This window comes from Macaca fascicularis, chromosome 12 (assembly GCF_037993035.2).
Source record: "Macaca fascicularis isolate 582-1 chromosome 12, T2T-MFA8v1.1".
Classification (NCBI taxonomy): domain Eukaryota; kingdom Metazoa; phylum Chordata; class Mammalia; order Primates; family Cercopithecidae; genus Macaca; species Macaca fascicularis.
The window spans coordinates 81,660,271-81,679,426 of NC_088386.1; the positions used below are offsets into that span (position 1 = coordinate 81,660,271).

Genomic DNA, 19,156 nt, shown 5'->3' on the forward strand with positions numbered 1-19,156 from the left:
TCACTAATGCCTTTGTTTTATCAAGTGACCATCTGAGGTCACTTACTTTCAAGCTAAAGAACTTCCTTTAGTACTTCTTATAAGATGAGTCTGATAACAAATTCTCTCCATTTTGGTTTATCTCCAAATGTCTGTTTTTTCTTAGTTTTTGAAAGATAGCTGTGCTAAGCATAGGCTTCCTGGTTGATAGTCTTTTTCATCCAAGTGCTTTGAATATGTTATCCCAGTTTCTGTTGGTCTTCATTTTTTTCTGATGAGAAGTTAGCTATTAATTTTAATGGGCTATCTTTGTAAGTGACAAATTGTTTTTCTCTTGCTTCCTTCAAGATTTTCTCCTTGCCTTTGGCTTCTAGCATCTTTATTGTCACATATCTCTTTGTAGATCTCTGTGTTTATCCTGCTCAGAGTTCACTGAACTTCCTGGATGTGTGGATTCTTGTTTTTCAGTAAATTTTGGAAGCTTTAAGCTATTTTTTAAAAATATTTTTTCCTCCTTTGTCTCCTCTCTGATATTCCTAATATGCATATATTGGTATGCTTAATAGTGTTCAACGCTTCTCTGAGGATCTGTTTATTTTTCTTCATTTCTTTCCTCTGTGTTTTGAACTTGCATAATCTCTATAAATCTATCTTCAAACTCAATAATTCTTTCTTCTGTCAATTTATGTCACCAAACTCAATGACACAATGTTATAAATATTAAGCACCACTAATTAATTTTTCATTTCAGTTATTGTACTCTTCAACTCCAGAATTTCCACTTAGTTCTTTCTATAAATCATTTTTAACTCTATATTTTTATTCTCTATTTTATACCACATTGTCTTCATAGCTTCTTCTATTTATCATTTTTTTTTTATTTTTTTGAACATATTCATAATGACTACTTTGAACGTAGTCATAAAGAAATCTTTGTGTGTTAAATCTGACATCTGGTTACTCTCACATGTAGTTTTAAATGTCTGCTTTTTTGGTGTTTGAGTCATACTTTTCTATTTCATTTATGTCTCAAATGTTTTTTGTTGAAAACTCGGCATTTTAAATAAATTATAACAACAGTAGGTACTGGCCATCCCTCTTCACAACTTATTACTGCCGTTTGCTTATTAATTTGTTTACTGACTGTCTAGATTATTTTTATGAAGTGCTCTGGAACATAAACTGTTCCACAGATAAAGATAATCAAATCTGGGCTCCTTTGAGAGGTAGTTCCAGAGGCCAGTGGTTAAGATTTGTTCTGACTCAGGTGGACTCCAGCTGCTATTTCCTATGTTCTGTCAGGCAAACTAACTGGCCTGCAGTCTAACATATACATCTGATGAGTCTACCAACCTTCTTCCAACTGCCTTTCACAATTACCTCCACTGTTTCTGAGAGCACTTTTAGGCTTGAATTTCTTCAGCCTGGGTTACCCATAAAATGAGTTCCCTGGGAAAGAGATTAGTAATTATGAGTTTTATGCTTTGCTTCTCTCCAGACAAAATATCTGAGCTATGTCTCTGGATCTGGGAGTAGGGACAATGGTGCACTTCTCTATGAGTGACAGCCACCACTTTAGGAGCTAAGTGCTTCGTTAGGGTTGAGAAGGCATGCAGCAGCCTCACATCTTGTCAAATTGCCTCGCCCATGGTGGGGCCACCACTTTATGAATTTGAGGCGCGGAGACTGAGGCTTCAGTATTTTCAGTGGCTCCATGCCTAAAGCATAGCCTCTATACATTGAGTTGGAGTGGGCAGGAGAAGGGATTTCCTGCCTCTCAGGAACTCTCATTGAGAACTTAGGCTCAAGAGCAGGTAACTGGGGGAAAGATGAACCACCAGAGATGAAAGCCCTCTTACTGGGAGCTGAGGGGAGAAGGAGAGCTGTGTTTTTGGCTGAAATAGTCTGGAGTAGTTTCTTTCTTGATTTGGGAGAAGGGAGGAAGAGAGTGAGTCTCTATACAAATACCACAGACTGTCACCACTCTTACCACTTTTTAGTAGATTTTAATTAGTAAATGTTTATCTTCTCTATACCTTTGGGAATCATTTCCAATGACTTAGAAGAGTGGGTTTTTAATAAATAATTTTCACCAGTTTCGCTTGGGAACGGGTCCACAAAACTCCCATTGTCATACTGGAAGTACACTCTCCACGTGGTATCCTTCTGAGGCAGGTGTTCCATACCAATTTCTGATTAAGGTCCAACTGACCACAGGGTTAGTACACTGTAACTGTCACCTTCTGTTGGCTGCTTTCCCTACCTGGCATCACTTCTATACTCTTCTATTAATGTACTTTGAAATCCTCAAATAAACTCCTTGCTCCTGAATCCTTATCTCAGAGTTGGCATTTGAATGATGCTAACCTGAGATCTCAAAAGTAATATTGAATCTTTTGAATTCTGCAATTAAACACTTAGAGATATAGAGACTGAATGAATAGTCGGTAGAATACAATATGAGACTGTGGGAAGGGGATGGGATCCAGAATATAGGTGCTAAGATTAGGTTTATATAAAAGAAGGGATACTTCCTCTCTTAAAGCAGGACAGCAGGAGGCAGAGAGGATGGATGCAAATGCAAGCATATGTATGCATTCGGTAGCAAGATTTTCTCAACTGAGATGACTTTCCACTGGAATCTTTATACTATCTAATGTCCTTTAGCTTCACAGAATGCCTAAACACCCTAAAGTTATGCTTGCTTGCTAAAATATACAAATGATGAGCCTAAGGCTTCCTTTCCTTTAAAGCTCCTTTGGATGCCACTGCTGAAGTTTGCCTGAGACTTCTCTTCATTATTGTACTCAAGTCTAATTTAGCATGAGTGTCTCATTTATTCTTTCAATATGTTAGTATACACAGTAGGACCATGATCCAATCTTTTAGAACTGAGAACTCTTTCCCCTCCTTTGGATGCCCTTCTATCTCTGCACTGATCTGTTAGCATTGATTTTAAAGATGAACTCTCAAAGGACTAATTTACTTATATTTCTTATGTGAAGTTGCTCGCTGTAAATCTACATACTCGCTGAAGATATGATGAAAAAGACAGGTCCTAGAAAGGTTAAGAAAAGGGAGAGCATATTCAGTTAGAGATGCTGAATATGCTCTTCCTTTTAAAAACCAAATCTTTTTTCTTCAAGAAAGACTCAATACCAAGATAGATTTGGACTTTAAAATGGACCTTGAATGATGAGCAAAGAAACCAAAAAACTGAAAGGTGGTTTAGGTAAAAGGAAATGACAAATCACAAAGCACTAAATATGTTTGAGGAATTATAAGTTTAACAAGATAGATTTCATAAAGTTTAAAGAGAAAATTCAGAGATAGATTTGAAATATGTTATGAAAAGCCTTAACAAAACAGTCTGCTTAATTTGATAAAGAATGGAGGATTATAAAAAAGTTAATTTAGAAGTTTGTCTTATTTAAGCCAGGCTTTAAGAAATGCTATACAAAATTATGTAGTTTTGTCTTCATTCTTTGTAATACCTACTGTATCACTATGACCATTAATTTAGACATGGGGTTTTTCATATAGTCATCTTGGAATCTGTGTATTTTTTTTTTACTTTGTAATACCCCAAAACTAATTATGATAACAGGCAACACATTTTCAGATACTATCATCATTCCTGTTTCGTTGTCTTGTTTAGTTAGTCCTGAAAGCATGCCTGCTTATTTATGTGAAGTGCTTTTCTTCCTTTTGCTGTTCAGCCTCCAGTTCAGAACTCTGGTATTATCTTTCTGCTTGGATGAATATCCCTGTGTAGCTGCTTTAAAAGAGACAGAGAGAGAGAGAGAGAGAGAGAGAGAGAGAGAAACCATACTGATACCTAATGGAGAGACTGCATTGTTGAATTTCATTATTAGAGATATAACCACCAAATTGACTTGAAATGTGAGATGCAGGTGTCCACAAATGTAACTTTCCAAGTTATAATCAAAATTTTACATTTAACTTACCATTGCCTCTCTATAAAAAATTCATTTTTGTGGTTTTTATATATGCTTTTATCCTCACAATAATTTGGTTAAAATATATAAAAATATATAGTATTATATATATCCAACTATATGAACATATAGTTGTATATAATATTTGGTATGTATATTCGGTAAAAAATGAAGATATATTTTGTAAACATATATGTATATGGAGCTACACCTAATAAATACATTGTCCTGCCCATTTTACATTTTACCAAAATAAACACAAAATGTTATATATATGTATGGAGAGAGAGAGAGAGAGAGAGGCAGAGACAGAGAGAGAGAGACCCTTGTGAAATAGAAAATGCACCTGATTTGGAAGCTCAAAATCTATGTTCAAGTTTCAATTCTTAGAGTTGAATAACTGATCTCTTGAGCTTTTAGAGTGTCTATATGTCTGCAAAAGAAAGATAACATGAGAATTATATATAAGACATGCCAAGTATATGCATATGTTAAATATAATTATTGTATAATTACGTATATAATTATATAATGTAAATAAAGATGTTTAGAATAATTCTTGCAGTATTAGCAGGTAACTAAAGAATAATCGTGCTTCAACTTTTTTCTCTTTAGTATAATTACAATCATTTCAGTCTGCCACTGTATTTTACCCATTTTAATTCTGAAACATAACAGATATTTCACATTCATCAAGAATACCATACATACTAGATAAAAAACTATGGTCAGCAAAAAAGATGTTTGTCATATTTAAATGGCTATGAATACTTGGATGTGTGAGATCTGCCATAAATTCTAATTTCAGTTCTGTCACTTGGTTCATAAAACATGCAATCTATATCAATACATAATATCTATATCAATCTATTTTCTACTTCAATATTGAAAAATCCAGAGTTAAAAGTTGGCCCTAAAATGAAAGTCATGGTTCATATAACCATAATATTACCTAATAGAAAAACATTAGTAAGTTGGGGCATAGAAATAGTTAAATTATTTTTCAATCATTACAGTAATAAATTGTAAATGCAAACCATTTATTCTGTTCTTATCTGTAAATCAGAAAATAGGACGTCTACATATGCTCAAGCTCTAAAATTATGTAGTTTTATAATATTCTAATTCTATTAATTTTCTAATAAAGAATTTAAAATATAAACTAGTTTCAAAATACTTATTTTTCAAATAATGCAGGAAGCATTTTCAGTTTTCTACATTCATCAAAGATGAGGCTTATGTTTCTTGGGTTGGCATCATATTTCAGATATGGCATGTCATATTCAACAACTTAAAGATGGCTGGGCGTGGTGGATCACACCTGTAATCCTAGCACTTTGGGAGGCCCAGGAGGGCGGATCACTAAGTCAGGAGTTCAAGACCAGCCTGATCAACATGGTGAAACCCCATCTCTACTAAAAATACAAAAATTAGCCAGGTGTGGTGGCACGTGCCTATAATCCCAGCTACTCAGGAGTCTGAGGCAGGAGAATCACTTGAATCTGAGAGGCATAGGTTGCAGTGAGTCAAGGTCATGCCACGGCACTCCAGCCTGGGTGACAGAGCAAGACTCTGTCTCAAAAAAACAAACAAACAAACAAACTTGAAGACTAGAGAGGTTAAAATACAGAGGGAAAGGATATGTTTTAAAGAAAACAAACACAAAATAATAAACAAATGCATTTAATATCCACTTTATGAGTAGAAGAGACTTGTCTATTTTCTAGTGAAGAATGGTCACTGTGAGCAAAGCTTCTTTCATTTCACATTGCCTTTCTCAAGATTTGTATCATTACATGTTTGCAATGCACTGTAATGTCACAGTTACTGTTATGAATAATTACAAAGTGAGATGTGTATTTTATGAGACTGTTCCAGAGAATGAATCTGTGGAGGAAATTAAAAATAAAAGAGCCTAGATGTCTTCACAGCAGAAAGTCATAGTTACCTGTGCTCCTCTTCAGCTTTTATTATAAAATGTTTTTAGTGCTCAGAACCTCAGCTTTAATGATGATTATTTCTTCCTCCATTTTTCACAATGTGACCAAAAACTGCACCATCATTAACAAATCATCGATTCCACATCCCCCTCTCGGACTCATTCTTTTCTATTTCTCCAGCATACTTAATGAAACTTCTCAATTATAACACTTGCCATTGAGAAGCTCCATGCACTTATCCCTCTCCCATAAGCCTCGTTGTGTTTTCAGCTTTCTTCTTTTCCTGCTTAAGTTCCAGAGACAATCATTAAGATCATTTTGTTATCAATGTCTTTAATTTCTATGCTTCTCTCTCCATCCCTTCTCTCATATTCCTCAAGATCCTGCTGATTTCCTTTGAGCTTACATCCTGCCAATTGAAGGTTGTTAGATAAAATCACATAGATTAGCATTAATTATTCATAATAATATTAATTGAGTAGTCAACAATGTCCATTAATCTTACTCTATTTTCATATGGTGCTAAAATATTTATATCAATGACTTTTTAATGTATTTTCCACACTAATCAAACCTCTCACTCCCTTCATCTTTTCATCACACTTTTAGCTGATGACCTCAATTACTATTTTGTAAAATCTTGAAGCCATCAGATAAGAACTCAACTCATCTCATCACCAAACTGCAAACTGCAAACTGCAAACATCACCAAACTGAATAGTCACCAATACTCTCTTTATTCACTCTTGTTATAATGGATGTCAGAGTTGTGGTTTCCGTTATTCTATAATCCTAGAACTCTCATTGTATTTGGGATCCCATTCTACTCATTTTTTAGTCACATCCATTGATTATATCTTCCCTTTCTACACATTGTTGTAGATGAGTATTCAAACATTCTCTGGTAGCTCTCATATTAAAGAAAAATAAATCTTTCCTTGAATTCCATATTACTTTCCATATGCTATAATTTTTTTTTCACTTCAAGTCAAATTTTTTGGGAAGAATTTTTATGTATACTACTTTATCTCATAAGCCCATGTTGAATCTGAACTGACTCTCCATCTGGCTTCTACCTTTGCCATTATTTGAAAACCGCTCCTACCAAATACACCAAAAATATGTTCTGCCCACCACAACCTTTCTTGAATAATTGCATAATTCCTATTCAAGTCTTCAGATATCTTCAGATAATCTCATATTGTGTTTCCTCAATGATACCTTAATAATTAATTAAATTATGCTGTCACAGTACTCTGTATTTATTATTCTTAGCATTTATCAGCATTATGTTTTACACAAACATATGTAACTTACATTAGCTGAATTTTTTTCAGATAAAGAATAACAACTCAAAGATTATAATTCAATACTTATTTTGTTGTTGCTCAAAGGCACATCACTCTATGGTGGTACAAGTAAATGAAAATTCTGACCAAGACGCATTACTGAGTACTGAGTGTAACACTATCAATACACAGCAAAACTTATCAAAAAAAATCTGCTTTGGGACTCTTCCCCTAAAGACTCATTCAATACTGCAATGGCTCTAATCTCATTTTCACTTTTCCCTGCCTAAAACAATCTGAATTGTACCTCCAGCTAATCAACTATCCTCTTCATTTCTTACTCAATTATCTTGCTACCTCTTTATTATATATAGAAATCTAGTCTTTTTTTAGTAGCATGAAAAAAATGTCTTCTAAGAAGGATAGAGACCTTCTTCTATAAATGGGAAAGGGTTATAAATTATTCAATAATGTTTAATTTATAATCTTTACTACTTAGTTCCTATCTTTCTTAGATCTCTTACTTATAATTGAGGGAGTGAATGAGTGAATAAATGTTTGAAAAAGAGATTGGTAATGACTTCAGGATTCACTGAGAATATGCCAAGAAAGAAGACTGAAAATTTTTATAACGAAATATTTGTGTTATTTTAAGGTTTTGAAAGTCTGCCCTTTCTCTTAGAGGTCTAAGTCATTAAATCCCAATATATTTATTTAATTTTTATATGGTAGAGATCGAGGAATAACATAATTGTGACATGTCATATAATTACTTCCTGATTTGATGTGCCATTTTAATTAATTTGGGGTTAAGTTTCCATACTATATGATAAAATGGTGGGGTTCATGTTATCTCTTTAATTTTCCCATTACTCTAGGGAGGAGAAGACAGAGTACTTAAGCTTTCATATTAAAGTTTCTAAGCTGATGAAAATTCAAGGTTAGCACAGATTTTGTGTGGTTCAAGTAAGACACACACTGAGGAATATTTATGCGATCAAATATGTTTTTAGAACTGTCTCAGAGATTTTTTTTTTCTCTGACAAAATAATACAGTTTCCAGGAAACCATTGAAAGACTATTTTTTTTAGTAAGTTTCATGATTGGAATATTTTTAAAACCATCAGTACTTATTTTTTACTGAAACATTTCTCTATTCAAAACAAGCAGATGCACTCTGACTCAATATCAAACTCAAAATCATAACTGTTTATATCCAAGATGATCAAGTGGCTAAACTTATATCCATGTGCTGTTTGTCAACACTTCCTCCTCACCTGGCCAAGTGCACAGTAACTTTGTTTGACATCATTTGGCACATCAATTCTCCAAGTTTAATTCTTTAGGCCAGCACAGTGGTAAGTTTCTTTAGTCTTTCCCCTCCTCTGGATTATTCCAGAACACCTCCCTTTTTAAAAGGGGAACTGCTGCCCAATTATCTAGGGCTCAGCTCTCTATGCATAAATCTCCAGTAAGGTACTCATGGATTTTTCTCTCCCCAGAATAACTTCTTGAGAATTTCATGCCCCAGTGAATAATGAAGAAAATGTGATTCACTTCCATTTCCATGTAATGACATATATTAACTTTGTAATTAATTCATAGGCTTAAGTAACTAATTATTCTAAACCAGGAGTTAGCAAACTTTTTTCCATAAAAAGCCAAATAGTAAATATTGTTGGCATTGTGAGCCATATGATCCCTTTCACAACTATTCAACTCTACCATTGTAGCTCAAGAACAGTCATAAACAATTCATAAAAGGATGAGTGCGACTGTGTAACAATAAACTCTATTTACAAAACTAGTGGTGCACCAGGTTTGACACACAGGCCATAGTTTTCTGACCCCTCTTCAAAACTAACTATTAAAATATAGGGAGTATACTGGCATATATGAAAAAACATGGTTATTGAAGTCAAGTCAACATGTATTCATATCCTGGCTCTGGCAATTTATACAATTTGGGATAAACGATAATACATATTTAAATCTTCTTTGTCATCTGTTAAAGGAAATTGTATCTCCCATCCCACACACATTCTATGAATATTAGATGGGAAAAAATGTTTATAAAAAGTTTAAACAGAAATTTTTACAACAATGAACATAAAAATAAAAATAACATTGCTATTTATGTGAATAACCATTATTTCAAATTCTATGAAACTTCCCTCAGATTCAGTTTCATGCTTGACTGAGGATGGCTTGTCCCTATATATGCTAGATATTTTAAAAGCTATGCTAGTAAGTGAAATGCAAGAAACACATGACTTTAGTTAACCATCAAAAAGTGGGCAAAGACTATGAACAGACACTTCTCAAAAGAGTATTTTATGCAGTCAACAAACATAAGAAAAAAAAGTTCATTATCATTGGTCATTAGAGAAATGCAAATCAAAATCACAATGAGATACCATCTCAAGCCAGACAGAATGGTGATCTTTTAAAATTCAGGAAACATCAGATGCTGGAGAGGATGTGGAGAAATGGGAAAATGTTTACACTGTTGGTGAGAGTGTAAATCACTTCAACTATTGTGGAAGACAGTGTGGCGGTTCCTCAAGGATCTAGAAACAGAAATACCATTTGATCCACCAATCCCATTACTGGATATATACCCAAAGGATTATAAATCATTCTACTATAAAGACACATGCACACATATATTCACTGCACTACTATTCACAATAGCAAAGACTTGGAACCATCCCAAATGTCTATCAGTGATAGACTGGATAAAGAAAATGTGGTACACATACACCATGGAATACTATGCAGCAATATAAAAAAGAATGAGTTCATGTCCTTTGCAGGGACATGAATGAAGCTGGAAACCATAATTCTCAACAAACTCACACAATAACAGAAAAACAAACACTGCATGTTCTCTCCCATAAGTGGGAGTTGAACAATGAGAACATATGGGCCCAGGGAGTGGAACATCACACACTGGAGTCTCTCGGGGGGTGGGGGACTAGAGGAGGGATTGCATTAGGAGAAATATCTAATGCAGAGGACAGGTTGGTGGGAGCAGCAAACCACCATGGCACTATGTAACAAAGCTGCATGTTCTACACATGTATCCCAGAACTTAATGTGTAATAAAAAAATTAAAAAATGAGAACAGTAATAGAAGCCATCATTAATAAAATCTATTTAGCCTGTATCTTAACACTTAAGCAAAATGAGAACATTTTAAAAAGTTGCTTACATTTTGTTTTACACAAACATATGTAACTTACGTTAGCTGAATTTTTTTCAGATAAAGAATAACAACTCAGGGGGCGGAGCAAGATGGCCGAATAGGAACAGCTCCAGTCTCCAACTCCCAGCGCGAGCGACACAGAAGACAGGTGATTTCTGCATTTTCAACTGAGGTACTGGGTTCATCTCACTGGGGAGTGCTGGACGATTGGTGCTGGTCAGCTGCTGCAGCCTGACCAGCGAGAGCTGAAGCAGGGCGAGGCATTGCCTCACCTGGGAAGCGCAAGGGGGAAGGGAATCCCTTTTCCTAGCCAGGGGAACTGAGACACACAACACCTGGAAAATCGGGTAATTCCCACCCCAATACTGCGCTTTAAGCAAACAGGCACACCAGGAGATCATATCCCACACCTGGCCGGGAGGGTCCCACACCCACGGAGCCTCCCTCATTGCTAGCACAGCAGTCTGTGATCTACCGGCAAGGCAGTAGCGAGGCTGGGGGAGGGGCGCCCGCCATTGCTGAGGCTTAAGTAGGTAAACAAAGCTGCTGGGAAGCTCGAACTGGGTGGAGCTCACAGCAGCTCAAGGAAACCTGCCTGTCTCTGTAGACTCCACCTCTGGGGACAGGGCACAGTCAACAATAACAAAACGCAGCCGAAACCTCTGCAGACGCAAACGACTCTGTCTGACAGCTTTGAAGAGAGCAGTGGATCTCCCAACACGGAGGTTGAGATCTGAGAAGGGACAGACTCCCTGCTCAAGTGGGTCCCTGACCCCTGAGTAGCCTAACTGGGAGACATCCCCCACTAGGGGCAGTCTGACACCCCTACTCCACAGGGGTGGAGTACACCCCTGAGAGGAAGCTTCCAAAGCAAGAATCAGACAGGTACACTCGCTGTTCAGAAATATTCTATCTTCTGCAGCCTCTGCTGCTGATACCCAGGCAAACAGGGTCTGGAGTGGACCTCAAGCAATCTCCAACAGACCTACAGCTGAGGGTCCTGACTGTTAGAAGGAAAACTATCAAACAGGAAGGACACCTACACCAAAACCCCATCAGTACATCACCATCATCAAAGACCAGAGGCAGATAAAACCACAAAGATGGGGAAAAAGCAGGGCAGAAAAGCTGGAAATTCAAAAAATAAGAGCGCATCTCCCCCGGCAAAGGAGCGCAGCTCATCGCCAGCAACGGATCAAAGCTGGACAGAGAATGACTTTGACGAGATGAGAGAAGAAGGCTTCAGTCCATCAAATTTCTCAGAGCTAAAGGAGGAATTAAGTACACAGCGCAAAGAAACTAAAAATCTTGAAAAAATAAGTGGAAGAATTGATGGCTAGAGTAATTAATGCAGAGAAGGTCATAAACAAAATGAAAGAGATGAAAAACCATGACACGAGAAATACGTGACAAATGCACAAGCTTCAGTAACCGACTCGATCAACTGGAAGAAAGAGTATCTGCGATTGAGGATCAAATGAATGAAATGAAGCGAGAAGAGAAACCAAAAGAAAAAAGAAGAAAAAGAAATGAACAAAGCCTGCAAGAAGTATGGGATTATGTAAAAAGACCAAATCTACGTCTGATTGGGGTGCCTGAAAGTGAGGGGGAAAATGGAACCAAGTTGGAAAACACTCTTCAGGATATCATCCAGGAGAACTTCCCCAACCTAGTAGGGCAGGCCAACATTCAAATCCAGGAAATACAGAGAACGCCACAAAGATACTCCTCGAGAAGAGCAACTCCAAGACACATAATTGCCAGATTCACCAAAGTTGAAATGAAGGGAAAAATCTTAAGGGCAGCCAGAGAGAAAGGTCGGGTTACCCACAAAGGGAAGCCCATCAGACTAACAGCAGATCTCTCAGCAGAAACTCTCCAAGCCAGAAGAGAGTGGGGGCCAATATTCAACATTCTTAAAGAAAAGAATTTTAAACCCAGAATTTCATATCCAGCCAAACTAAGTTTATAAGTGAAGGAGAAAAAAATCCTTTACAGATAAGCAAATGCTTAGAGATTTTGTCACCACTAGGCCTGCCTTACAAGAGACCCTGAAGGAAGCACTAAACATGGAAAGGAACAACCGGTACCAGCCATTGCAAAAACATGCCAAAATGTAAAGACCATCGATGCTAGGAAGAAACTGCATCAACTAACGAGCAAAATAACCAGTTAATATCATAATGGCAGGATCAAGTTCACACATAACAATCTTAACCTTAAATGTAAATGGACTAAATGCTCCAATTAAAAGACACAGACTGGCAAACTGGATCAAGAGTCAAGACCCATCAGTCTGCTGTATTCAGGAGACCTATCTCACACGCCGAGACATACATAGGCTCAAAATAAAGGAATGGAGGAAGATTTACCAAGCAAATGGAGAACAAAAAAAAGCGGGGGTTGCAATACTAGTCTCTGATAAAACAGACTTTAAACCATCAAAGATCAAAAAAGACCAAGAAGGCCATTACATAATGGTAAAGGGATCAATTCAACAGGAAGAGCTCACTATCCTAAATATATATGCACCCAATACAGGAGCACCCAGATTCATAAAGCAAGTCCTTAGAGACTTACAAAGAGACTTAGACTCCCATACAATAATAATGGGAGACTTCAACACTCCACTGTCAACATTAGACAGATCAACGAGACAGAAAGTTAACAAGGATATCCAGGAATTGAACTCATCTCTGCAGCAAGCAGACCTAATAGACATCTATAGAACTCTCCACCCGAAATCAACAGAATATACATTCTTCTCAGCACCACATCGTACTTACTCCAAAATCGACCACGTAATTGGAAGTAAAGCACTCCTCAGCAAATGTACAAGAACAGAAATTATAACAAACTGTCTCTCAGACCACAGTGCAATCAAACTAGAACTCAGGACTAAGAAACTCAATCAAAACCGCTCAATTACATGGAAACTGAACGACCTGCTCCTGAATGACTACTGGGTACATAACGAAACGAAGGCAGAAATAAAGATGTTCTTTGAAACCAATGAGAACAAAGATATAACATACCAGAATCTCTGGGACACATTTAAAGCAGTGTGTAGAGGGAAATTTAGAGCACTAAATGCCCACAAGAGAAAGCAGGAAAGATTTAAAATTGACACTCTAACATCGCAATTAAAAGAACTAGAGAAGCAAGAGCTAACACATTCGAAAGCTAGCAGAAGGTAAGATCAGAGCAGAACTGAAGGAGATAGAGACACAAAAAACTCTCCAAAAAATCAATGAATCCAGGAGTTGGTTTTTTGAAAAGATCAACAAAATTGACAGACCACTAGCAAGACTAATAAAGAAGAAAAGAGAGAAGAATCAAATCGACACAATTAAAAATGATAAAGGGGATATCACCACCGACCCCACAGAAATACAAACTACCATCAGAGAATACTATAAACACCTCTACGCAAATAAACTGGAAAATCTAGAAGAAATGGATAATTTCCTGGACACTTACACTCTTCCAAGACTAAACCAGGAAGAAGTTGAATCCCTGAATAGACCAATAGTAGGCTCTGAAATTGAGGCAACAATTAATAGCCTACCAACCAAAAAAAGTCCAGGACCAGATGGATTCACAGCTGAATTCTACCAGAGGTACAAGGAGGAGTTGGTACCATTCCTTCTGAAACTATTCCAATCAATAGAAAAAGAGGGAATCCTCCCTAACTCATTTTATGAGGCCAACATCATCCTGATACCAAAGCCTGGCAGAGACACAACAAAAAAAGAGAATTTTAGACCAATATCCCTGATGAACATCGATGCAAAAATCCTCAATAAAATACTGGCAAACCGGATTCAGCAACACATCAAAAAACTTATCCACCATGATCAAGTGGGCTTCATCCCTGGGTTGCAAGGCTGGTTCAACATTTGCAAATCAATAAACATAATCCAGCATATAAACAGAACCAAAGACAAGAACCACATGATTATCTCAATAGATGCAGAAAAGGCTTTTGACAAAATTCAACAGCCCTTCATGCTAAAAACGCTCAATAAATTCGGTATTGATGGAACATACCTCAAAATCATAAGAGCTATTTATGACAAACCCACAGCCAATATCATACTGAATGGGCAAAAAATGGAAAAATTCCCTTTGAAAACTGGCACAAGACAGGGATGCCCTCTCTCACCACTCCTATTCAACATAGTGTTGGAAGTTCTGGCTAGGGCAATTAGGCAAGAGAAAGAAATCAAGGGTATTCAGTTAGGAAAAGAAGAAGTCAAATTGTCCCTGTTTGCAGATGACATGATTGTATATTTAGAAAACCCCATTGTCTCAGCCCAAAATCTCCTTAAGCTGATAAGGAACTTCAGCAAAGTCTCAGGATACAAAATTAATGTGCAAAAATCACAAGCATTCTTATACACCAGTAACAGACAAACAGAGAGCCAAATCAGGAATGAACTTCCATTCACAATTGCTTCAAAGAGAATAAAATACCTAGGAATCCAACTTACAAGGGATGTAAAGGACCTCTTCAAGGAGAACTACAAACCACTGCTCAGTGAAATCAAAGAGGACACAAACAAATGGAAGAACATACCATGCTCATGGATAGGAAGAATCAATATCGTGAAAATGGCCATACTGCCCAAGGTAATTTATAGATTCAATGCCATCCCCATCAAGCCACCAATGAGTTTCTTCACAGAATTGGAAAAAACTGCTTTAAAGTTCATATGGAACCAAAAAAGAGCCCGCATCTCCACAACAATCCTAAATCAAAGGAACAAAGCTGGAAGCATCACGCTACCTGACTTCAAACTATACTACAAGGCTACAGTAACCAAAACAGCATGGTACTGGTACCAAAACAGAGATATAGACCAATGGAACAGTACAGAGTCCTCAGAAATAATACCACACATCTACAGCCATCTGATCTTTGACAAACCTGAGAGAAACAAGAAATGGGGAAAGGATTCCCTATTTAATAAATGGTGCTGGGAAAATTGGCTAGCCATAAGTAGAAAGCTGAAACTGGATCCTTTCCTTACTCCTTATACGAAAATCAATTCAAGATGGATTAGAGACTTAAATGTTAGACCTAATACCATAAAAATCCTAGAGGAAAACCTAGGTAGTACCATTCAGGACATAGGCATGGGCAAAGACTTCATGTCTAAAACACCAAAAGCAACGGCAGCAAAAGCCAAAATTGACAAATGGGATCTAATTAAACTAAAGAGCTTCTGCATAGCAAAAGAAACTACCATCAGAGTGAACAGGCAACCTACAGAATGGGAGAAAATTTTTGCAATCTACTCATCTGACAAAGGGCTAATATCCAGAACCTACAAAGAACTCAAACAAATTTACAAGAAAAAAACAAACAACCCCATCAAAAAGTGGGCAAAGGATATGAACAGACATTTCTCAAAAGAAGACATTCATACAGCCAACAGACACATGAAAAAATGCTCATCATCACTGGCCATCAGAGAAATGCAAATAAAAACCACAATGAGATACCATGTCACACCAGTTAGAATGGCGATCATTCAAAAGTCAGGAAACAACAGGTGCTGGAGAGGATGTGGAGAAATAGGAACACTTTTACACTGTTGGTGGGATTGTAAACTAGTTCAACCATTATGGAAAACAGTATGGCAATTTCTCAAGGATCTAGAACTAGATGTACCATATGACCCAGCCATCCCATTACTGGATGTATACCCAAAGGATTATAAATTATGCTGCTATAAAGACACATGCACACGTATGTTTATTGCAGCACTATTCACAATAGCAAAGACTTGGAATCAACCCAAATGTCCATCAGTGACAGATTGGATTAAGAAAATGTGGCACATATACACCATGGAATACTATGCAGCCATCAAAAAGGATGAGTTTGTGTCCTTTGTAGGGACATGGATGCAGCTGGAAACCATCATTCTTAGCAAACTATCGCAAGAACAGAAAACCAAACACCGCATGTTCTCACTCATAGGTGGGAACTGAACAATGAGATCACTTGGACTCAGGAAGGGGAACATCACACACCGGGGCCTATCATGGGGAGGGGGAGGGGGAGGGATTGCATTGGGAGTTATACCTGATGTAAATGACGAGTTGATGGGTGCAGCACACCACCATGGCACAAGTATACATATGTAACAAACCTGCACGTTATGCACATGTACCCTACAACTTAAAGTATAATAATAATAAATAAATTTAAAAAAAAAAAGAATAACAACTCAAAGTAATTGTATGCATGCATAAAAGACAGACATTACAACAGGAAAATCTATACACAGTCATGCATTGCTTAACATTGGGGATACATTCTGAGAAATGCATCATTAGGCAATTTTGTTATTGTGAGAACATCATAGAGTGGACTCTCACAAACCTAGATAGGAGAGGCTACTACTGTATGTATAGCCTGTTGTTCCTAGGCTACAAACCTATACTGCATGTTACTATACTGAAACTGTAGGTAATTGTAATAAAATGGTAAGTATTTGTGTTTCTAAACATAGAAAAGATACAGAAAAAATACAGTATAAAAGATTTTAAAATGATACAACTGTATAGAGCATCAGTATTAGTGAATGGAGTTTGCAGGACTAGAAGTTGCTCTGGGTGAGTTTGTCAGTGAGTAAATGTGAAGGCCTAGGACATTACTGCACACTGTTGTAGACTTTATAAACATTGTGCACTTAGGCTACACTAATTTTTTAAAATGTCTTCATAAAAATAAATTAACTTTAGCTTTCAGTAATTTTTTTACTTTACAAACTTTTTAACTTTCTTAGCTTTTCCACTGTTTTTCATAACACTTGGAAGACAAACACATTGTACAGCTGTACAAAAAAATTTTTCTTTATATTTTTATTCTATAAGCTCTTTTCTATTAAAAATATTTTTAATTTTTAAACCTTATTTAAAACTAAGACAAACACACACATTAGCCTAGACCTGCACAGAGTCAGGATCATCAATATCACTGTCTTCCACTTCCACCTCTTGTTCCACTGGAAGGTCTTTAGGGGCAATAACGCATATGAAGTTGTCATCTCCTAGGGCCTGAAAGACCTGCCTGAGACTGTTTTACAGTTAACTTTTAAAAAATGTACTTACTATACTGTACTTTTTGTCATTATTTTAGAGTGTTCTCCTTACAATAAGAGGGCACATTTGTTTCCTGCCTATCATAGTAAAGATGTCTTCCTCTGGAACAAAGATAGGACAGATTTTCTAACAGTACCTTACATGATTTTGAGTTTCCTCAGCCCTGGATTCCACAGCTGTCCCACAAATCTACTGTGTGTCCACTTGTGTTCACTTCTGCATTGTGCCCTATGGGACTTGTCAGGAGGGGAAGCAAAGAAAGTACAGAGAACATAAAGCTCTTTGAAGGCCACTGTGACATAAGTAATAAAGTTCTTTGTCTTTAACCCAGGAATGTCATGTCTTCTATTAGCATCTACGAAACTATAAAAGGCTAATTCATTAGTTTGAAAGCAGGGTAAAATCTGAAACTCATTTGTTTTTTTGACATAGGCAGATTATAGTCATTCTTTTATGCCTGGTAATTTTGTATTAAATCCTAAATTAAGTAATACATTGTTCGGTGCTATATTAAAGTATTTCCTTTAAATAATTTTTGTTTGTGAAGTTTTCCAGTTAAGTTTCTTAGAATGTGTTGTATTTGTACCTCCATCAAGGTGATGCCCTTCAGAAACTCTATAGAATACAGATTACAAACTCTTCTCTGGTTGATGGCAATTTTATGTTTAGCCCCACGTGAGCTCTGGAGGTTGTTTAATCTACCTCTTACTATTAAATTTTTTACTTGAGTTCAGTGGTTTCCGCTAAAGTATGAGAATATTATTACTCAGGAAAAGACCAAAGAGAATTCCTCTACATATCTCCAGAATCTCTCTGGACAGCTACCATCTTTCTAGTCCCTTATCCATGAATTCCAGTTGCTTTCACTCAGGGATACCACCTGAGTGTTCTGTTTCTTCAACTCAGAGAGACTACCAGCCTATGTTTAGGCTCCCTTCCTCACTCTGTGACCCATAAACTTCTTCTAGGCAATACAAAATGGGGAGAATCACAAGGCTCATTTCTTTTGCTTCTTTTCTGTCAGGGATTATGATCCCTGTGCTTCCTGTTGCCCAATGTTTAAAATCCATTGTTTTGTATATTTTGCTCAGTTTTTTAGTTTTATACAGCGGAAGAGTAAATTGAGTCTCCGTTACACTATCATTACTGATAGTGGATGTACACTTGCATTTATAGAGTTTATAAAACAATTTTGTTACTATAGAAATAGCTTTGGAGATAGAAAATGGAATTACTTGCAAAAAATAAAGAATGGAAGACAGGATAAGGAAAAACACAATTCTATGTGAGTTTTTTTCTAATTTTTAATTGCCATTAAAATGGTAAGTGCTTTGTGGATGAATAGACTCAGCGATCACAATAGTGTAAATAATATAAATAATCATAACAAAGTAACATTCTTCTATTATTATTTTTAAAATCTTCGAAGCTCATAACCTCTTAACAGTAATTTTTAGTAACTTTTATCAGCAAACATTTTTAAGACATTTTGCTATGTGTGATGTGGCATATAAAAATGTGTAGGTCTGAGTTTTCCGATTCAGGAACTTCAAATCTAGTCATGGAAACAAGATAATTTGTGTCTGCTATACATTAGCTGTATGAGTCTATGCCAATTACTTAATTTATCCAAGCACAAATAAATAAAAAGTAGAATTAGATGAT

At 36.5% G+C, this 19,156-nt stretch overlaps 1 protein-coding gene across 1 annotated transcript in view; it reads right to left on the bottom strand.

Annotated features, from left to right (window-relative positions):
* LOC107126927 (uncharacterized) overlaps positions 1 to 19,156 on the bottom strand; it is a 519,804-nt gene that overhangs the window by 117,597 nt on the left and 383,051 nt on the right. The gene's annotated exons all lie outside the window — the stretch shown is intronic.